This window comes from Rattus norvegicus, chromosome 3, assembly GCF_021556685.1.
Source record: "Rattus norvegicus strain SHRSP/BbbUtx chromosome 3, alternate assembly SHRSP_T2T, whole genome shotgun sequence".
Lineage (NCBI taxonomy): Eukaryota > Metazoa > Chordata > Mammalia > Rodentia > Muridae > Rattus > Rattus norvegicus.
This window is the reverse complement of record NC_141536.1, coordinates 1952520-1976598: the sequence shown is the minus strand read 5'-3', so window position 1 is coordinate 1976598 and position 24079 is coordinate 1952520. Positions and strand designations below refer to the sequence as shown.

At 42.0% G+C, this 24079-nt stretch overlaps 1 long non-coding RNA gene across 1 annotated transcript in view; it reads right to left on the bottom strand.

Annotated features, from left to right (window-relative positions):
• Positions 1-5300: 5300 nt before the first annotated feature.
• Positions 5301-24079, bottom strand: part of LOC134486045 (uncharacterized) — a 44374-nt gene continuing 25595 nt past the window's right edge. Inside the window, exon 3 of the long non-coding RNA XR_015684153.1 lies at positions 5301-6560. This is a non-coding gene — a long non-coding RNA (uncharacterized LOC134486045). The remainder of the gene's footprint in view (positions 6561-24079) is intronic.

Sequence of the window (24079 nt, the reverse complement as noted above, 5' to 3'; positions counted from 1 at the left end):
TACCTACATCATAGTTTAAGGAAGTCACACCGTGAACAGACCATCGTTAATACTTATTAAAGCTCCTATACAACCGCATGACTACCTGGAAAAAGATGGCAAAGAGATGGAACAGGTTTAAGTGAGGGAGAGTCTAACCATTCTTCACAGGTTGGGGACCGAGACACCCACATCTCACCACTTGACCAGAGCTAAAACATGAGCCCAGATCTGCTGCACACATGGAGTAGGGAATTCTAGACGATTCCTGTGATCTTTGAGCTATGGTTTCCTCCACTGTTTGTGCAAGAACTGAACAGCAGATTACGATGCCCAGAGATGAATGAGCTGGTGTTGTCTGCAATGTTCAGAGAACTGTTTTATAAGCTAGCATTTATGTGATGTACAGAGAACTGCTTTACAAACTGAAAGTGGTTAAAGAAGCAAATTTGACCATCATGCTATACTGTACATTAAAATCAACTAAAAGTGGATCAAAGATCTAAAAAGCTAGTTTCTAAGCACTCAGCAGAAAACATTTTGGAAAAAAATATATATCCGGTTCCTGTCAGCCTGCACACTTCTTTGCTTCATCCATCTTATCTAGTTTGGTGACTGTATATGTATGGGCCACATGTGGGGTAGGCTCAGAATGGCCATTCCTTCAGACTCTGCTCTAAACTTTGCCTCCCTATCCCCTTCTATGGGTACTTTTGTTCCCCTTTTAAAGAAGGAGTGGAGCATCTACATTTTGGTCATCCTTCTTGAGTTTCATGTGATCTATGGCGATGCACTCTTTTAATCACAGCACTCCGAGGAACAGAGGCAAGAGGATCTCTGAACTTGAAAACAGCCTGGTCCACAGAGTGAGTTCCAGGACAGCCAAGAGAAACCCTGCATTAAAGAAACAACAACAAAAACAAAAAGAGAAAGAAATGAAAAGAAAAAACAACAAGGATTTCCAAACAACTCACTTGCACTGTCACAGAACAACAAACAAATGGGTGTTGTAGTCAAACATGAAATGACCCTACAGGCCAATTGTTGGGAATACGTCACTGGAAGGTGACATGTAAGGTTTACTAGTCCACTTCCTGTCTCTGTCTCTGTGCTTCCTGCGTGTCACTCCAACGTGGGCAGTGGGGTTACATGGGGCCCAGGTTAAGAGTAAAGGAGAACTACTCTGGCATTTTGTAAGTGATGGATTGGATACTGCCTTGTCATCACTATTACATGTCGATGCTACTGAACTCATTTCAGCAGTGTCTCAGAAAGCAAAGTATTTAAAGCAGAGGTAAGGGAAATTACTATAAACATAAAGTAAACCTAAAAGTTTAAAATCAAGAAGATCCAAATAAAGACACACACCAGAAAACACACCACACTGGCAACATCAGCTCCCACACTCTCTATGGTCAATGAAAGCCTATAGAAGTCCCACTGATTGTTTCTTTCCAGAAATAGTCAAATTTGATCTAAACTTTTTGGGGAAGGCAGAACCTGAGATTGTCTTTTTAAACCTTAAAAAGAATAAAGTGGGATGAATCACTCTACCTCATATTTCATAGTTAACATTTATCAAAGATGTGGCAGACAGATAGATACAGGCAACAGAACAGAATGAAAAGCTCAAAAGACCTCAGATCTGCTCAAGTGATTTTTCTTATACATATGCAAAACAACTCAAGGGAGGAAGAAATCTTTTCAGCAAAAGGTGCTGGAATAATTAAACTTCCAAAACAAAAAGCAATGGGTTTCATTTTATATAAAACTAACTGCAAATTGATAGGTTCTATTTGCTTAAATATTAAACCATTAGATTTTCAGAAGGAAGTATTTCAGAATTTAATGCTTAGTAAAGAGTTCAGATATTCGCAACAGAAACATGGCCCATAAGAGGAAAAGTTGTTACGAAGCTGGAAAGAGCAGGCCACCTGGTGCACGGCCACGATCCAGGAAGCTGAGGTGGGAGGACCTGGCATTTGAGATCCAGCTAGGACTGCTTGCCAAGATAGTAAGATTCAGTCTCAAAAGAGGGAGGAAGAGGAAGAAGTAGCATAGGAATAGGATGTGTAGAAAGGAGGGAGGACAAAGAATTCTAGACAAGAAAACCATCAGGAAGCTTTAATGGAGCTAAGGTTTTTGTGGGCTGGTGGCATAGCTCAGAAGCAAGCATGCATTTACTTAGAGGTCCTACGTTTTTCCTCAGAACAAACGGGGAAAAACAAGGTGAAGGAGAGGAAAGAAAGGAAATCTGGAGTTGGCTTTTTGAGAAAAGAAATCAAGATTCAAAACTTGTTCTAAGGACTCAAAATTATAAATGGGAGAGGAGGCATTGCAACTAATACTAAATAGGTACAAAGGAAAGTACAATGGACAATGTATTCCAACAAATCAGACACGCTAGAGGAAATGGATAGAGTTCTAGAAGCACACAAACTATTAAGGTGATTATGAAAAATCAAAATATAAATGGATGGATGATAATTAGAATAATTAATAACCTCCCAACAAAGAAATATCCAGGTAAGAGAAGGTTATTAAAATGAATTCAAAGAAGAGTTAAAGCTAATCCTTCTCAAATCCTTGCAGATCTGAAGAGGAGGAAAGAATTCCAAATTCACTTCATGAGAACAGCATGACCCTCACGCGAAGCCAGAGGAGAATGGCAAAAACAAGCAAAACTACATGAATAGAGGCAAAAATCAAGGAAACATTACATTAGAAATGAAAATGAACAGCATATTTAAGATTGCACCCTATAATCAAAACTGGATTAATGCCCGGGACACAGGATTGCTCAACATAAATTAAATCATTAAACATTAAAAGTATGAAGCATAAAAACCATGTGATCATGTCAGTAGGTATAGAATGAGAAATTGACAAAATTTAACATCTTTTTGATGATAATTCCACATATCAGCCATAGAAGCTGGAGTGGTTAGTGCGAGTTGTCAACTCAATGAGTTCTAGAACCTCCTGAGAGAGAGGCCTCCAGCAATATGGTAGGAGATCATCTTGACTCGGTAAACTGTGTTGAAAAGAATGGCAGATGACATGGTTCTTCGGTCTGAGATCCTAGCCTGTACACAGGTGATGGAGTGAGCTGAGTGTATGCCATCATCACTCAAACTGGGCAAAAATAACTTTCCCTTAAGCGACTTCCACCCTGGCGCTTTCTTACAGCAACTAGAAAAGTAACGAAGATGAAAGCGATGTCACCCAACGGAATGAAGACCACACAGGATGAGGCACCAGGGTGCATAGTCAAGGGGGAAACACTGAAAGATTTCCTTCTAACCTGAGGAACAAGACAACCGTGTCCAATCTACCAATTCTATTCAATGCAGTACCAGCAGTCCTAGCAAGAATGAGGAAAGGATATTGAAACGGTCTGTAGGTGACAGGACTGTATGCACAGAAGATCCTTGAGAACCAAGTGTGGTGGTGCCCACCTATGAACCCAGAATCTGACAGGCAGACTCAGGCGGAGGAGGACTTGGAGGGCAGCCTGAATTATATAACAAATTTCAAATGAGCCTGGGCTACAGATACGGAAAAATAGACAAACTGAAAGAGGAAACACTGGCATATTCATGGTTTTGAAGATGAACGAAGTAGTCATAAGCCAAAGAATGTATATGGCAAAAGGAGAGAAATAACTCCCCCGCAGAGCCTCCAAGAGGAATGCTGCCACACAGGCACTAGTGCTTTGCGCCACTGAACTATCCCTGCAGCCTCCCTTGATCATCTGCTGCCAGTAACGAAACTTGGAATTTAAGACAGTTTTCCAAAAACTTGCTGGTGGCTGTGATATGAGCAGCTTTTCAATATCTAGGTGGTTTTTTAAATCATTGTTTTACTCATCATTTATTTGCTTATTTGTTTTTGGACAAGAGATCTTGCTGTTGTAACCCTGAGTACCCTGGAACTTGCAATACAGAACAGGATTATCCTCAAACTTTTGGTATTCTCCCCACCTCTGCCTCCACAGTGCTGGGATTACAGGTGGTGACACCCTGTATGACTTACTGAATGCTTTGTTCAATGAGATAGGTGGCAACAGGAATCGGGGTGATTCTGTAATATATTACATTGTACATTGTTTGGGGTATCAGTGTTTCCAAGTGACCAGTTCACAGCGCTAGCAAACTGTGAATGATCCATTCAAAGAATAGGAGAGTCCAATGGAAGAGCTGGAGGAAGGACTGAAGGACCAGAAGAGGTCACGGACTCCAAAGGACCATGAACAGAGTCAACTAACCTGGACCCTTGGAGCTCTCAGGGTTTGAACCGCCAACCAGGGAGCATTCACATCTGGCCCTAGGTCCCCACACATGTGTAGCAGATATGCAGCTTGGGCACGTTGGCTCCAAACAACTGGAGCAGGGGCTGTCCCTAAAGCTGTTGCCTGCCTGTGAATCCTGTTTCCCTGGCTGGGCTACCTTACTAGCCTCAGTGGAAGAGGATGAATCCAGCCCCAAAGAGGCTAGATGTGCCAGCTAGGTGTGGGGGGTTGGGAGTGGGGACAGATACCCTGGGGGCTCCACCCTCACTGAGGAGAAGGGGCGAGATAGAGGGAGAGACTGTGTAAGGGAGCAGGGAAACTGGCAGCAATTTGGACAAAAAGGGAGTAAATAAATAAATAAGAAAATACTAAAGAAAAAAAGCACATTGAGTTCTTTCCCCTTTTCTCCTACACATTTGCATGAGTCTGGATTTTCTCTGCATGTTGTACTGAACCTCAGGAACTTATAACTGCTCATTCCAGATGCAGATATTAAAAATCCAGGAGGAGTGGTAACACACATCTGTAGTCCCAGCACAGGGGTCGGGGGGTGGGGAGGTAGAGGCAGGTAGACAGATCTCTGTGAATTTCAGGCCAGTCTGGTCTGTCTAGTAAAGTGTGGTCTACATAGTGATTCCTAGGTCTGTCTCACAGTAACACACACACACACACACACACACACAGACACACACACACACACACAGAGACACACACACATACACACAAACACACACACATATACACACACATATACACACACAGACATACACACACACATACAAACACACAAACATACACACACAGATATGCATGCACACACACACACACAGAGGCACACACACACACAGAGGCACACACAGACAGACATGCACACACACACACACACACACACACACACACACACACAGAATCCAGACGCATTCTATTGTAGCCAGACATTACAGAAAACTATAAAATAATGTCATTCATTACTCTAAATTATGTTTTCACCTTATAAGCACAGTTATTTCTCATAAAAACCCACCACATATGTCAATGCATACGGCTTTTTATTTTCCTCGGATTAATATCAGTTTTTAGTTCTGAGTTCTCAGATGAGAAGTATTTATAGATGTGACCCACATACACAAACTCTCCCGAGATCTTCAAAAACTTAGAGAATTTCAAGAAAACGTCTGAATATCTTCGTTGAAGACTTCTCCTTAGGCCTCAGGTTGCCCAACTCTGCTCGACTATGAATGGCTCATGTTTAACCTGGGAGCTATGGGGATCGGCTGGGGCTTAAGTCAAGTTCAGCTCACCCCTTCTGCCTCCTGTACCTGGATTCTGGCAGCCATCGTCACCCAAAGCAATAGGGAAGTGGAAATGCATGGCTTTCACGTAAGGCACAGTGACCAACCAGATGGGATTCTGTTGAATTAAATCTAACATTCACATGGGTGCCTTTGCTAACTTTTCATATGTGCAGCTAAAAATTCTACATGGCTCCTTTTGACCCTGTCCCAGATGGAGTCCTAACGAGTCCCTCCTTGTGTCCCTTCTCAGGTGAGTCTGGCCTTCCTCACTTCCCACACCTCATTACCTGCTGGATTTGATGGGGCTCTGGTTGTTCCTGTCCTTCTAGTCGTGGTGCTAAAGTGGCTCTCTGAAGGGAGAAGGGAGGACGAAAGGAAGCAGATTGTAAAACACAGTGGCTGCTTTATGGTTTACAAAAGTCACATCGTGAGAATGGTCTCGGTATAAGTCCCCAAGGACATTGTGGGGATCACACTGAAGAATCATAAAAAGCCATGGGTTCTGAAGCTAGAAATGCACATCAGTGGCCAAGAGTCACTGTTGCTCTAGCACTGGACCCAAGTCAAAGCCGGGCTTCTAGGCACAGAGAATTTCAGGACAACTCGGGCTAAATCAAGAGACCCTGTCTCAAAACCAAACAGTGAGAGGAATGAAACGGGTCGGAGTTCTCTTTTTGTACAGCAGAAAAAAGGCGAAGGCAGATGCATGTTCTCTTGTGGTTTCAACATAATGAAAATTATGAAATTTTCTAAATTTAAAAGGAAGATGACACACGTATGACAAAACGACACAAGCCTTGCACAACAGAACAAACAGGTAGATGGAGGTACAGCTAGTCTCATATGCGTGTACTTTTCTGAAGGCAAGATTGTCAGTGTGGTGCATGGCCGACCACTTGTGTTTGCTTGGTGGACTTGTTTCTTTGAGTCATGCTTTACTGAGGAAGTTTCTTTCAGCGCATCCTCCAGATTAAAATCATCGCAGTCTCCATATCCTGCAAAGAAGAAGACAATTTTAAGTTAGTTTTTAGGTAGTTTTAATTTTTAGGTAGTTTTTAAAATGAAGGAAAGATTGTAATATTTTCTTTGTCCTTACCATTATAATTTGTGGTTCTGAGAACTGAACCTAGGACCTAGAATGTACTAGGCAAGTGTTCACCACTGAGGCTGATGCTAAAATAGACTCTTGACATGGTGTTTGTCATTTAAAAAAAAAGGGGGGACGTGAATGCAAACGGAAAACAAAAATCCAAAGTAGCTATACTTATGTGTAGGGAGCCATATTGGATTTGGGCCTGGCCGCTTTGTGGCTCAAAGTGTCTACGTGACTCTTGGCTGCATGGCCACATATGTTCAACCTTGAAATGACTGTCATAAGTCTTGAGAGTGTTGGACAAAAGCCTCTCCCATGAATTTACGACACAGGAAGATAACATTCACAGGATGTTTCAGTCTGAGCAAACACCAGACATCTCCAGCATCTCCATCGCATGACCTCTTCACCTTCTGTTCTCGCTGCTGGAATGCCCTTCTCCCTCCATCCTTTGTGTTTCACTAAGGACACTCCCCCTACCTGAAAACCTTAAAAGCTGTAACGTTCACCCCAATAAACGAGACCTTGACAACAGAACTTTTGCTTGGTCTCCTTCTCTTCACCCCCATTTGATACACAGGTAGAAGGCCTCTTCGGGACCCTGAATAACTGGACCTGCTGGACGGGTCACTTACACCAAGAAAAAATAAAGCAGAAGTCAGACACTCCATTGTGATAGAAAGAAACAGATCATTACAAAATGCAAAAGGGCTACTTCAGCAACAAGTCAAATGCATTTGAAATATGTGCATATGTGTGTGTGTGTGTGTGTGTGTGTGTGTGTCTCCATTGTCAGGCACCCAAACATATATGGCAATCATTAATAGATATGAACATAGAATGTAACACAGTAATAGGAAACTTCCATCATCAAATGGATGACCTAACCATGGGGAGAAACAGTGGCTTTTACAAGTATTCTTTGCAAATGCACACATAGGGAACATCATAGATAATGTGCTAATACACGAAACACATTCCATCGGTGATTATGGAAGAGTGGGATCATATCAAGTCTCTTTTCTGACTACAACAGCATGAAACGAAAACTGAATGGTGAGAGAGACAGCTCACAAATATGTAGAAATTAAACAACACTCTTCTCAACAATCCATAAGTCAAGGAAAACCAACTAGACGGAAACCAAGCAGGATCCAGAGACAAGGGCAAATGGGATCACAATACATGCAAATGGAAAGCAGTCCTGACCAGAAGCCTGCAATATATCAGCCCTCATGTTACACCTCAGAAAGCTAGAAAGCAGAACAAAGGGAAAGCCAAGCAGAACAAAGCATTTTTAAAAAACAACAAAGTGGGTAATCTAAAGGAAACGATTGAAATTCCTTTGTGTGTGTGTGTGTGTGTGTGTGTGTGTGTATGTGTATGTATTGGCGCGCCATGTATGTTTCCGCATGGCATGCATGCACTGCCTTTAGAGGCCAGAAGAGGGTGTCAAGTCCTCTACAACTGGAATACAGATGACTGTGGTCTGTCATGTGGATGTTAGGGATCAAACAAACCCACGTCCTGTGGAAAAGCAGTCAGTGATCTTTACTGCTGAGTCATTTCTGGAACCCCACAGAAGAAACGGTTGTATACAAGGATTAATTCAGAAAGCTGAATATCACACACTTTGTCCCAAATGGGAGAGTCCAGATTTTAATTTTTTTATTTTTAATTTTTAAAGATTACATATATTTGTGTATCTGTGGACATAGGTACAGGTGCTCTTGGAAACCAGATGTGAATATCAGTTCCCTAGGAGGGAGACCTAGCAGCCCGCCATGGATGCTGGGAACCAAAATCTTAATGACTAAGCTAGTTTTCAAGTCTGAGCCTAGATTTTAAACAAGCACTTGAGGAACAGAACAAATAAAATCACACATCACAAATCCTAGGACGCAGTTCAGAATAAGTGAAAGCCCTGTGTGGCCAGTGCGGAAAGTGACAGGGCCAACATTGGTCAGTGACAGGCACGAACTACAAGTTGGCGATAATATAAAAGTCAGAAATACAAAATGATCTAAAATCCGTATAAGCGGTACTTGACCTGTATGCTACAAAGCTGCCAAAAATAAAAGCAAAATAATAGTAGTGTAAAATACACAACCCAGAAATAAAGTCGAACGTAACTCTTATGGAGAGTTGAAAATGCACAAAGGGTTAAGGATAGTGTCTTCAGGAATCACTGGTGGGAAAACACAAAAGAATAAAATTAGACCTTTATTCCAATACAGTAACTGAATCATAATTAATTTGCAATTTATTAAATGTGATACCCAATCCTGAAGAGGTACTAAAAGAAGTAGCGGGCATTGGTCTGGCTTATGGTTTCCTGAAGAGCATTCCCAAAGCATAGGCAAAAGAGCAAACTGCAGCAGTGAGGCGGAGCTTACAGGCCAACGCTCACTCTGCAAGTGGAAAGCCCTGGGTTCAATTCCCAGCACCACAAAACAAGGAGACTAACATCCGTCCAACCAAAATGCTTCACCACAGCTAAAGAATGACCCATGCAATTAAGTGACATTTTCCAGAAAGAAATGATGTTTATGGTCAACCGATGAATTAAGAGATAATGTACGACAAGTCTTATCTTTTACGAAACAAAAACTACAAGTGCAATGAAGCTAGCTTTAATCCTAGCCCATGGAAAATGGTATGGACACTCCTGAAAAGTAAGCATAGAATTATCCTATAATCCAGTTATATGAAGCTTGGGAACTGAGGTTGGTAAATCAGAGGCATTTGCACGCTCACGCTCAGTGCACAACTATTCACAGTAGCCAAGGTATGGGGAAAAAAACTCAAGCTTTATCTAGGTAAATGAATACAGAAAACAGTTATTAGACTAGGGAAATGTCTTGGTGATAGCACATGTACTTGGTGTGTGCAAAAGGCCCTTTATTTTTGAGATTATAACTACAACACTTCTCCCTTCCCTCCCTCCAAATCTTCCCATATACCCCTCCAAACAGCACTGTCAGCCCCACTTAAATGGAACCACCCAGTGTACCATACTCAACCTGCCCAAAGCTACAGGGTCAGGTGGACCCTCTACACAACCTGGCGATTACTGCTAGTGCCAAGCTTACAAATGCACCGAAAAAGTTTCTGAGTCAAAAGCTTACAGCCTAGTAGCCAAGTCTTGCTTCTTTTCAGAGTCCTTTACATATTACTTCCAAATCCTGAACATGGGATTCAGTATTATCAAATCCAACTCTTATAATCTTCCTCCCACAGTGACACAGGGGAGATCAAGGTCCCCTCTGGGATTCGGAGTCACACTGACAACAGGACTTAAAAACAGACTCACAAAGAACCACAAGGACGATTTATTAGAGTTCAGAAGAAGAACCCCAGGACTGGCAAGCTGTAAAGCCCTAGCAGCTCCCAGAGGACGAGAAAGGAGAAGGTCCATGCCGTGCTGTTTAAGCTGCCATGGAGGTAAGACTCATGGCCAGCAAGCAGCCACATGTGGGGTTACAGGTTTTAAGGAAAGAGTAGGGAGGCCCAAAATGCTGGGGATAAAGACCACAGTACTAAGGAAAGAACACTTAGAAAAGAGATAGAAAATGTGAAAAATATGTATGCTTTTCTGACTTGGTCATAGGGTAGGACTTAGGAACTTTTACATGACTGGTCGGTAAGCTTCTGAACAATGGTGGTGGGAATCGTGGGAAAGAAAGTACAGTGTCTCATTTTAAAAACCATTCTATCTTTTCAGTAAGGTTTTAGCTGGTGAGCCAACCTTTCTATGGTGATCCCTTACCAAAGGGATCGAACCAGTCTCCACTCAGACTGGAGATCTTATCCTCTTGACCGACACTAACAGTACCATAAACCAGTAGAGATGGACAGTTCTCTCTCTAGCCCTGGGCCCCAAGCACTACCCCAGAAACACTCACTTGAATGCTAACCCAACTTACAGAACAAGCAGTCCATTGAGCAGATACCAGTCTGGAAGTAATGCGAAATTATTTTGCCTGTTTTATTGCTCCGCTCCCCTTCTCATGTTCTGGTCCATCTAATTACTGCTGCTCATAAGGAGATTCAAGACTTGAGTGTGAGCTGGATGATGGCTTAGGGGCAGCTAATTTGAAAGAGGAAACCTTTCCTCAGCAAAGGCAAAGAGTGATACTCTGCAACTACATAGGCAAGAAATAAATATATTTTTTATTTATTTAATATATGTTACTAATATGATACACACACACACACACAAAGAAAAAAATCAATGATTGTCCAAGAATCCTTAAAGATCAGAAGAGGGCATCGGACCCCCTAAAACTGGACTTAGAGGCATCTCCGAGTTATCGTGTGGATGCTGGGAACTGAATCCAGGTCCTCTCGAGAGCCTCTCTACTCCCAGAAACTGGGAGTCAGCAGACGATCTACTACAGGTGCAAGGCGAGCCTGGTATGCACAGCGATTTCAAGTACAGCTTGGTGTACGTGTCAAGTCCCAGGCCAGCCAAGGCTACACGCTGAAACCCTACCTCAAAGAAGAGGAGGAAGGTATATCATGAAGGAGGCCTATTGAAGATAGAAACAGACTGGATTGAAGCAGCTCTAAACAAGGCAGGGCAAGGATTTTAGTCCAGTCTAGCTACAACCTACCCTGTGACTCTTTACTGCACACCGTTTTCTTTAAGGACTTTTGTCCCTTCCAACAGCTCAAAGTATGGTCCTCCATAAAGTCAGTCACTGCTAATCCCTTCCTAGAGTGAGAAGGTAGACTTGTAGGGCATATAAATCTTAACAAAATGCCTCTGGTTCCTCGGGCTACCTGTAAATTGTTCAGAGCGCTCTATGTCTACAGCTTTGGTGAGCCATCACCCATGCTGGGGTGGAACTTCAAAACTAAACTTTGTAGATGTATGTGCAGGTGTGTGTGTGTGTGTGTGTGTGTGTGTGGATGTTTCTATGTTTAGGTTCACACACACCTTTGTGGGTATTTGAAGGCCCTTCTTTTTTTGAGACAGAATCTTTCATACATACACAGAACATAGCAATTAAGTCAAGTCAGCTTGCTACTCAGTGCCAAGGATCTGCTCTCCCCCTTTCACCAACAATGAGAGCACAAGTGTGTGCCACTAGCATTGGCTTGTCACGTGGGTGTTCGGTATTGAGCTCAGACTCCTGTGCTAATGCAGCAATCACTTTACGGACTGAACCCTCTCCCCAGCCTCTGTGGTGAGCTTTTGGTGATGCACCTACCTTTCACTCACACAGTTTCTTCTCAGTAACTAAGCCTCAATAAATTAATTGATTTACCAAGCTAATAGACACGTCAAAGTGGATGAAAGCCCGTGAAGCCTCAACTCTACACAAAGAACTACATGCAACTAAGAAATGCTGAGACTTTGATCGTCTTCCCCGGGGAAGAGCAGGTCAATTTTTACCCAATACCAAGTAGTCAGTACTGAAAACATAAACATACAAGCAACATTAGACAGGTTGAATAGGTTATATTTATGTATGTAGGAAAATCTATACATAGTTGCATGTAACAACAATTAATGAAAAAGGAGGTCGTGGCCTTGAAGGAGAGCTAGCAAGAGTAGATGGGAGTCATTTTAACATTTTATTTTATTTTATTTTCATCCTGTGTATGTGTGAATGCCCAAGGCAACCAGAGGCATCAGAGCCTGTGAGCTAGAAGTCCAGGCAGTTGTGAGCCATCTGCCAAGGGTACTAGGCACCAAACTCAGTTCTTCTGGAAGAGTAAAATACACTTCCAAATACTGAGCCATCTCTCCAGCCCACATGGAAGGGTTTGGTGGGAGGAGAAGTGGAGGGAATGGAGAAATGTTGGGATTATGTTATAATTTCAAAAGTAAAAGTGATAATTTTTAAAACACACTTAAAGCATCATGTCCCTCCCCCCCAACCAGAGAATCATTATGTCCTGGCTAACACCCCACATCCCTGTGGGATCACTGGGTAGATGAGTTCTAACATTTCTGCACAAAGAATGCCCAAGTGGCCTGAGGCAAGACACCTGTGGTAGAGCCGCTGAGACACAACCCCACTGTACACTCAACATGTTTGTCACACTTAGACCTGCGTTGTGAGTAACATAGATATTACCAAATGAGACACATGCAAAAACATGAATACCAGACCTGTGCAAAAATAGCAGAACCCAGGCTACAAAAGAAGAAGACTGCATGCACAGTCCATTTAGCTTACTGTGTGCTCATTAACCACCACTTAGTGGAAGGAAAAAGTACTTAGGCCCCTGCAATGGGTCTGAGTCATTTCAGCTGACCCCGCACTTAACACACATATTGTGGAATTTTCACTTCTGGTTTTCATAAGATCTTACATTTTTTTAAAACCATATATGGAAGTTGTCTAGATATGATCTTTTCTGAGAATCTATTGTGGTTTTATGTAAAATAAAAAGTGTGACACCATGACACAATGCTAATGATATAATGTTCAATTTCCTGTAATGCATGCAGTCCCTCAGGGGTGTTCTCATTTCGAGTGTCAGGCATACACAGTTGATACTTTATGAGGCAGAAATTACTATAAAATGTAACTAAGCTAGCTTCTAAGGTATTGGAGATACAGTTATTATCTTGTATTATCTGGACAGGCTCAAAGTGAATTCTAGGGTCATGATAAGAAAAGAAGAGTGATAATCAGACAACATGTAGTCAGTGGATCAGGGGAAGGAGCCATGATCCATGAGATGAAGACACATTTCACAAAACAAAAAGAAACAAAACAAACAATAAGAACAAACTCAGGAAAGGCAAAGAAACTAGAGCCTTCAGAGGAGGACAACGCTGCTAAAGCTGAACTTTATTCTAGTGGGAATCTTTCAGCCGCCTAATACCCAAAAAGTTAATGGATGGATTTGTGTTGCTTTAGGCATCTAAGTTCAAAGCAGAAATAGAGAGACTATTTCCCCCTTTCTCCTATGTATATAACAATCCATCACAGGCCTGGAGAACAGTAAGAACATTGTATTCTTTGCCGGAAAGAAGTTTCCACAGCAGGTGACATCTGTTTAAAATAAACCATGTGCTCGCCTTTGTTCTTCTGAGGTCTGCAGTATTCATTGGGAAATCTTTCCACATCCTATTAAGTTAACTCTTGAATGTCACAGTTTTAACAAGCAAATATTCTTTTTGTAAAAAAAAAATGGAGTCCTACTTACAATTATGTATATTCTAACTGGGCAATATGACTGGCAAAGGCCTTAATTGAGGTTCATAATTCACACCTAGTGTACTATTAGGCCTTTGCTACATATTGGCATTTGTGAACATTGTACCATGACCCTATCGTCTGCACAGCGTCTTGCAATTACTGTGATTACAAAGGACTTGTGAAAGCTGAGGTGACAAAGAATGGCATTCCACTCACCTGAGGGACACATCCTTTGCTCACACTAATCTAAATCCAGAAGAAAGGTTTCCAAGTCATCACATCTATCCACAGGAAACTGGTTAGCTGTTCTTATATTTTAGTGAGATACAAAGTAGTTAAGAATGGGGCGAGGGGAGGAAGGAAGGATTCCATTCAAATCCAGGAACACTCAGGAGCCTGGCTCTGCTGATATTTTGAACTCTGGGGAATTCTATTCTGGGGAATTGGAAAAAATTATTATTTCTTTACAAATTTTAAGTTATCCAGTTTATTGTACAGTTATCTTCTACATAAAAAGCAGTCACCCTGATAACCTGAACTCAATTCCTTGAACCAATGTAGAGATGGGAAATTATCAACTCCATAACTTTTCTTGGACTTCCACAGGCACCATGGTACATATCAATATCTCTTTCTGTGTGTGTGTCTCTCTGTCTCTCTGTCTCTCTGTCTCTCTCTCTCTCTCTTCTTACACATATACATACACATACACATAAATGTACATACTCTTGTGCATGCGCGCGCACACACACACACATACACACACACACACACACACACACACACACACACACACTCACTCATGCTCACACTAAATTACCCAAAATGTAAGCTCTCAGCTGCTCCTGACACCATGGCTTCTCTCTGCCATCATGGACTCTAACCTTCTGGAAACATCATCCTAATTTTATTTTTAATTTGCTTTGGCCATGGTGTCTTTCAAAGCAATAAAGAAGTAAATAATACATACTGTCATGTATTCAGTCTTTAATGGATCAAATGTTGCTGTGTGGCCAGTTGTTAATGTATACTTTAACTCCACTGTGTCCCAGTAGCCCTAAGAAAGCAGTGCAACACAGATACCTACAGTGTCCAAACACAAGAAATAGTCTGACAAGACTTCCTAAAAGCTGCCTGCAAGCCAGTCTTCTCCTATCTGCCCTTGGAAGATGTTGATCTCTCAGCTTCTCCAGCCCTACATCCATATGGACACTGTCCTGCCCCCGCCATGATGATAATGGACTGAACCTCTGAACCTGTAAGCTGGCCCCACTTTTTCCTAAAAGCAGGAACCATAGAGGTTGGCAAGGAAAAAGACAATGGACAAATGGGTTCTGTCTTTGATTAGAGTACTGAGCACACCTTGAAGGAGGAGGTAGTGAAGATATACTATTTAACACCTATCCTGTGATCAAAAATTGTTACACAGATCAATAAGGAGGCAACAGAGAATCATTGACAGAGTGTTTGTCTAGCACACAAAAGGTCATGGTTTCCAGCATCAGTACTCAAAAGAATGGAAAGAAGGGAGGGAAAATGGAGGAGGGTGTGGTTGAAACATTAGAAACTATAGCGTGTCAAATGACTATCTTTCCAGTATCTTTTTCTCCCTCAATGACCTGCTCCTCCTCACACTGTACATGGTGTACTAATGAACGCTCATGAACAGATCATAAGCACAAAAATACACGTGTCAAACTAGGCTTTGAAATCAGAGCAAGTTATAATGTGGGATGCGTCAGTAGGTATGGTTTCTAAAAGCACAGATAGATCATCTTCGACTGGTCCGTTAGTTTTTATCTAATACCTGTCTGCAATTTTCATGTCCTCTTTACATGGGTACATGGGTATGTTACCTTCTTCAACTTCTAGATTTTCCCAGCATTCTCTGCTGACTTAAGAGTCAGCCTGTAAGAGAGGGTGTGTGCTCCTGGCACTGTTTGTTGCCAGGGAAGGCAGGCTGGTGTGCATACATGTGTTCTTTCTTCACACTCAAGACAGAGGAAAATGGACTCCCATTTTAGAGTGTTTTCCTTAGAACTATCTGCAAAAGCAAACAGACTCTTCAAAATCCCTCTGGTGCATTTGTATCTTTGGCCTTTTGCGAAGGGGTGAGAAGGAAGAGAAAGGACAACTGACTGAAAAGGTTGTTCTCATTCCCACTGCTGGCGAGGGGTTTGATTTCCTAAGTATTAATCAAAATCACTCTTGATTATAGCAAAAACAACCTTTGCTATAATTTTAATGAAATTAATGAGAATATATGGTAATTCTGAGCAATCTTGCTCTAGAGATTAAAGAACAGCCTGCCAGAAACATACAAATAAAGCATTAAGATCAAAATTTGCATAATTAAGTTTCTTCCCTACACTGCCCACCCCACCCCCAGCATCACTAGCTGTGCTAAGTTCTATGAAAAGAGATGTTTAAAGCCAGGTTGGCAAAGCCTGGGTTTCCCCCTGAGCCAGAACATCCTTTTCCAATACTGTTTTCGTGTTTTTAAAACTCATGCCTGCCAGACTAACAGATTGCCAATGACGATTGACCAAAATTACAGAGTGCTGAGGTTTTGAGCCCTCCTCTTAAATTCTTAAATGAAAAAAAAAAAAAACTGCCTTCCTGCCACTTTGGTACCATACCAGTCTGTGTGTCCTGCTCTATGGAAGTGTCCTGCCAAGTCATAGCCTAAGCAACATATCAAAGCCCCAAATGACAAGCATTGTTTAAGAATATCGGACAGAAAGCCCCCCCCCCCAGTACTACTCCCTCCACAGAGGCTGTGAAAGCCTCAGCCCACTCTACCACATGCCCCCTCTATCAGCACAACAAACTCTGGTCCTTTCAGGAGGGTATGTGTGTGTTCCAAGAGTACACACAAAGCAGTAGCCGCCTGTTTCCTGAGAATGTAAGGACACTCAGGACAGTGCACACATTACAGGTGTCTGTGCCCTTGGCCCCACCCTCAAAAAGATCTTTAACATTTCAAAATATCCTGTAAAAAGTCAACAGGCCCATTTCCCCCCTTCAATGAGTAGTTCTTGGCTTTGTGAAAAGGCTATAGCTGAAAGGTTAACAGTCTTTGATCAGAGGGAACAGAAATCATCATTTTTCGTTGTGTGCCTCTATACAAAGAAAAAGCAGAGAAGAGGAAAATGTCAGGAACAGCTGGCCCTGTTTACAGAGAACTTCAAGCTGGATGCCACACACATCTGTATAATTAAAACATTATGTCCTCAGGCATGCATGTCTGTATCCTTGGTCTGTCCAAACACCCGGGAAAGAGTAAAAAAAAAAAAAAAAAAAAGAGCACACGGGTGTCCACAGACACTAGCTAGACACAGGAGGCATTCCAAAGTGGTTTACCATTTTTCTGTGTTTCAGTCAACATTCATTAGTGATTCAAAGCTCTTCTTGAGTGAATTTGTTTTTCTGATTTAAGCCACGTCTGTTCCTCTGGAAGTTCCTCTTACTCTGAGGAAGGATGGAATGTGCCATGCATTGCTGCTGAGAGTAGAACATGGTAGGAACACTTTAGAAACCCCCAGAAGTTTCTTAAGACATTAAACATATATGTGCTCCATTAGTCAGGAATGCCCCTCCTTGGTCTCTCAGATATGTTTCATTTGTAATAAAAACAATACAACTCAAACATCTATTTTCAGGAGAAACACGTGGAATACGGAAAATTACCCAAGAACAATAAAAAGGGTGATGCTGGCCAATCACATATCACTTGTCACACTACTGAGCAGACAGCAACACAGCCATCTTCCATTGCATGACAAGCAGAAGTGCAGGATCACTGGGGCAGTCCAGTCTGGTGAAAGGAATACAAGAAGAAACAGGTGGGGAGAGAGGAGAAGGAAAGAAGAGAGAAGTAATACTAGAGAAAGGTGAGGACAGGTCATCTCCTATGATGCAGTCCAGCTACGCAGTGGGCTATCAGTCAGGTGCAAAGGCACAGAGTCCTGAGCCACACTGCAGCTAGAATGCACCTTGACAGCGTGTGTAACTGCAGTCTCTGTGACTGGGATTATCTGATGGTAGGACCAAGCAAGTTCTGAACCAAGTGAGGAACAGCCCAGCCCATCTCTCCACTTTCTGACTTCTAGTCTTGTGGCTGGGACAAACACTTGACAGAAGCAACTTACAGAGGAAGGCCTCACACTGACACGAATCTTAGAGGATAAAGTGCATCATGGTGAGGGAAGCCTAACAGAGTGGCTTGGTAAGGGACCACAGGAGTCAGCAGATGACATGTCTCACATCTTAGTGGATCAGGAGTTCTGCAGCTCCCATCTGCATCAGTGATGCCCTGTATAATGTGTGCTGAGAAGAAGGATGAGAAATGGCCAAGTATTCAGGGTGTGAGATGGAGAGAGGGAGGTCTTATGTCTTAAGGACCATAAATATACCTGGCTTCCAACCAAAATCTAAGTCTGACTGCCCAAGCTTGAAACCAGCTGTGCACATGAGCATGAGGAACTGGGCGCTACAATTCCAATGTCAGAAAAGTCTATTCTATGTCAAGCAGTCAAACAGGGTTAGGGAGAGCTCTGAGTACCGTTACTGCTGCACAAGCATAAGAGCCTGAGTTCTAGTGTGCAGCAGCCATGTAAAGGCCAGATGTGGTGGTCCTCGGCTGTAAATCTAGCACTGGCTATGTGTTACCTGGCTTACAACCACCCGCACTCCAGTTCAAGGAGATCTGGTGCCCTCTCCTGCACTGCATTCCAGTAATGCACTTACGTATGAGCAGCCAAAACAGACACAAAAGTGCAAAAAAATAAATATATTTTTTAAAGTAGAGAACAATTGAAGACACATGGTGTTGCCCCTACCCATGACATGTACGCAGATGTCTTCAGAATTACTGAGCCACAGGATCTCAAAAGTTTACCAACATAACTACAGGTTCACAGAGTTGTAGGAAGCAACATAAGAGGTTTTTTGTGCTTTGCTCAGTTTCCTCCAAAAGTCACATTATGGCAAAACATAGTCTATCATCACAATAAAAATACTGAAATTCACACAACCATACACTGGGTTTAGACTTCCACTGTTTTACCTTCATTCATTGGAGAATGTTTGCTAATCCATACTTTTGTCAAATGTGTCATGTGACCCCACCACAGTCCAGGCAAAGAACAGTTACATCACTATACTAGCCCCTTCTCCTCACCTCCGATTAACACACATACTTGTCTCTACCTCTCCTAGGTCTCCATCCACTACCCACCTCAGACCCCAAATGACCACTAATTTGCTTTTTGCCTCCATAGTGAGGTAATTCCAACAAAGTAATACTTGTGGCATCGTACTGCTTGAAGTGTTTAACACTGTCTGAGTCCATTCACCCCAACTGTGAAGCCATCTCTCCCAATGGAGTGCACCAAGTGATTGTTACAGTTCATTCCATTGTCTGGGACATATGCGTTCATTCCAGTATCAGGCAATTTCAAATAAAGCTGTTATGAAAATTCATGAATAAGAAGCCTGGTGAGGCAGAGAGCTACCATATAAAAGGAATCAGAGAATAAGAAGACACGCAAACCATCTTCTTACTTCAACTTCCCCACTATGCCTGGTTCAAAACAAAATCACTATAGCTCTGTGCTTGTGAATGGAAAACTTGGTATTTATCTGTTCTTCCTTCCATTGAACTGAAAAACACCTACCCTCTTGCACATCCTAGGGATATAACAGTAAATAAAACAGACCAAAAAACCTGTTTGTGTACGATTCATATATTCAACTGGACTTAATAGATAGTATTCTGTAACTATACATTTCAAAAACTTGGTCGAAACCAAGCATCCCGACACATTCCTAGGCTCCACAGCAAAACAAAACATGGGAGGAGGAATGTAGCTCAGTCAGTAAAGTGTTCCCTGTCTCCCTATCTCCATCTCTGTTTGTCTCTGTCTCTGTCTCTGTGTCTTTCTGTCTCTGTCTTTGTCTCTCTATCTTTGTTTCTCTATCTTTGTCTCTATCTTTCTCCCTCTCTACCTCTCTCTTTCTCGTGTGTGTGTGTGTGTGTGTGTGTGTGTGTGTGTGTGTGTGTGTGTGCATGCGTGTATAGACTAGAGACTATGGGTTATCCATCATCAGAAGCTGTTCATGTTATACATACACACACAAAACTTTAGAAAGTAGTTAAGGGTGTTGCTGCTACTTTCAGATATATGAAAAAAATCTTAAGTTTTCTCAGGCAACAATATTCATGAGCTAGAGAAATGGAGGAGGAGGAAAAGATCCTATTCATAACAGGAATCTATACTATACAATGCTTGGCAACAGCCCTGTGAGAAATGAAAATGAATAAGATTATGAAAATAAACCCAAAGTTAAAAGAATCACATAGATCACATTTGAATGGGAAATATCAATAATGTAAAAGAAAATTACATCTTATAAGATTTTTTAAATTATGCATATAGGGGCTGAGGGGTTAAATCTGTATTAGTGCAGTCCCTACAGAGAGGGCCATAGATACTCTGGACCTGGAGCTGTGGTGGTTGTAAGTGACCTGACTGGGGTGCTGGCAACTGATTTCCAGCATCTGCACGGCTGCTTATATCTGTAACTCCAGTGCCAGGGGATCGAACACCTTCCTGACCTCTGAAGGCGCAAAGCACCACATGATACACATCCATGCATGTAGCAAAAATATTTCTAGTGATTAAATAGTAAAAAATAAATCTAAAACAATATTTTAAAGCCCAAGGTAGGCCAGGCATAGTGGGGCAGGCCTCCAGTGGCAGCAGTGTAAACCCTAAGGCGGAGGGTTGAGATTTCATGGCAGACTGAGCTACACAGGAAGATCTTCTCTAAAAAATAAAAAATCAATGGCAGTGGGGAGGAAATCTAATAGCATTTAAAACTTTGAAAATTTTATTCTCAGCTGTACGTGGCAGAAACTTGCAGGCAAGTAGATCTCAAAAACAAAGCATAATTTTAGAAAGACATGGTTAGGGCTGTGCATAGAGCTCAGAAGCATTTGGCTAGTAAGCGACTATACTAGGTTCAATCCCTTGTTTATATTTTATTCTCTTGGTTTTGTTGTACTAGATTATAAACTGAGAGCAAAGAAGAATATTTTACCTCCTTGTCTGTTAACACAAAGTATATGACTTGATAAAGAAAAGATACTGACTTTTTAAAATAAGTCAATAAAGAAATTATCAGTCCATTCATATACTACTTAAGATTAGGGCAAACAATGGGAATGACTTGGGTAGATGGACAGACAGACAGATCAATAGATAGATATTGTAATGATAATGAAAAAATACCGCAAAGGAAACAGGAAAAAAGAGCATTGTGAGCAGGAACCAGGAGAAAATATACACAAGGAACTGAGCCAAAGGGTTGACCAGGCAATTCATTAAAGAAGAAACTATCTTAGACTACCCCGTAGTAATCGGAAGCATGTAAACTAAATATAATTACAAATAAATAATTATAGTATAATTGTATAATAGATGTCTAAATCTTGTGGGTTTAGATCATGACAAAGTTGACAAGTGCTGACAAGGCCATTACACAATGGCTACTTTAGTATACTGCTGGTGGCCAGAACCAAGACAGCCACTTCAGGAGACAGTCGGGTATCACTTCATAACAAGAAAGTGATAAACACTGTGCAAAACAGAAACCACTCTCCTGAGTATAATTTTGCCAAAAGAAGTATCAAACTTTTTGGTCTTACAACCCTAGATGGTAAAACACTTGAAGACCTTCATGTGCTTTTTAAATATGGTTTCTGACTATTGATATTTATCATATGAAAGGTTAAAATAGATTTTAAGGCATAAGACAGAGTGCATCTTCCACTAGCCATCAAAGTACATGTTTTTAAAACTTTTGTTATAAAAGATTTTCAAATTAAACAACAACAAAACCAAAAATAAAATAAAAGTCATCATGCACTGAGACTGGCGAGACCTAACATCTACCCATCTCAGTGACTTGCTATACAGTTAGGACAGCCAAAGCTCACCAGAGTCCAGGGTAGGTCTGAGATGACTAGAGCTGACACCAACCCACAAAGATGGCCCCTGACCATAATTCTACCAACACATCTGTACTAAGGCAGCAAGGAAAACAGAAAACCTTGGTGTTTGAGTATATTGAAATCAAGAGAGGGAACTATAAAAAAAAAAAGAAAAAAAACAACAACAACAACAAAAACACATCTGCAAGCTGTCTGAAACCTTTATCCTTGCATTTCAGAGCAGAAGCAGGAGGGGCTTCTAAGTTCAAGACTAGCCTAACATACACACAGAGATCCTGTCTCTGAAAAACTCTGCCAAGGTCTAGGCTGTGTCTTAGCAGTAGTAGAGCACCTGCGTGATATGTACAAGGCTCTCCTCCTTCCCAGCCCTAAAACCACACGCATATAGAGATATCTCAAGAGTCATGAGATAGACATCTTTGTCAATATCACTGGTGCTCCACCAGTAGAAATCTACTGCTTGGCACACACTGGACGCTCTGCAGTCGTCTTCAGGTTGCAAGGCAAGTGAGCAGGGTGCTGTACCTGCTGGGTAAAGGCAAGAGATTATATGCCAAACATCTTACACCACACAGGACAGCACCCACATTTCCCTTGCTTACAAGATATCTACTATCAATCAACCAACATTCCTTTTCCTGTTATTGCCCCACCACTACTTCCTGGAACCCAGAACCTCGTATATGCTAGACAGGTTTCTCACACTATGCTACCCTAACCCACATACAACTTCCAGGCTAAAATTCAAAGGCCTGGTGCTAAGGAACTGCTCTGCTGTCTGCATCTAGAAACAGGCAAACCTTAGTAACTTTTCTCTGTCATAGACAAGGGCCCCCAGGTTGCCCCAGCTCCTGATCTAGACTTCTGAAGACCAATGCTCTGACAATTCCACTAAGGGAGCTGTCCCACTGGACATTGTACTCTCTGTATAAAGCCTCAACCATACAGAAAATTCTAGAAAAATCTTTGGATCCACCTAGCTCACGCCCAACCCCAATGGAGAGGGAACGTGACAACCGACAATTGACAGACACATCATGGCCTCATACAAAGGGCTAGAAATAAAGAGATGTGCAGGTCACCAAATACCTCTAATGGTCATTGCTACTCAAAGAACTAAAGGGACCAGCTTCATGCTAGAGGTATACAGTCACTGTCACTGGGAAGACTGGGGAGAACTTTAGTGGTGCAGCATTTCAGCAGGACCCTACAACTCCATGAGTTTGTGCCTGTTGAGAAACTGGGGCTAAAATTCATTGGACACTCCTCCACTTTCATGGTGGAATATGTACCGTGACCTAGACTCTCCACGATGCAATGGGACTTACAATGTGTAGAGTTCAATGAAAGCCAACACTGTATGACTGTGAAGGCCACAAAGGGCAGATATGCAGATGTATGGAAAAGTGGAGTCAAGGTTTCATATACCAGCGGGTAGCCTCTAATTGGCTGTGTGGTTGAGGCTAGCCTTGAAGTCCTGGTTCTCCTGCCTCCACCCCCTGAGTGTTGAGATTACAGACATTCACCAGAAATCCAATGGTGATCTTATATATACCTACTTTAGAACAACAAATCCTTAGTCACTGGACCTCTGAGAAGGCTACTGGTAGAGCTGAGTCTAGAATAAACAAAGGTTCAGGAGCCTCTGAGCCAGGCTTTCTGGGAACCCAAGAGCAGCAGAGGAACAACATTAAAAATGTACAAAGTGACAGTAGACATAAAGTTGGAAAAGCCAAATCATAAGGTAGGAAGCACAACTGGAGACAGGAAAGTCAGTGTGTCTAGAAAGTCTACTCTCAGAACCCAGTGAAGCTTCTGGCTTCAGGCCCCTCTGAGCAGCCTTTTCGTTGTCATCTCACTCTGTGACCCTTCAACATTTCTCACGCTGTGGAGACCCCCAACCATAACTTTATTTTTGTTGCTACCCACAAATATCCATTCAAATGGCTTCTGTACACTTGATACAGGTACCTGGTATCTCTCTTGTACTGAAAAATGAAGACATGGCCTATACCACCAAGGAAGGGACTGAAAACTTATCAAACTTCTCAAGAATGAGGCTCTAGATCTGTGGAGGACTAGCTAACAAAATGGTGACCCCAGTACCACTGAGGGAAAGAAAATTCTCTCTGTCCTCATGATGCCCAATTCCCAGGACTGATGAAGGCACTCAAGGAGATTGAAGCCAATCCCACACTCTTTCTGGGGCACATGTATAAAGCTTGATACCCCCAAATCAGT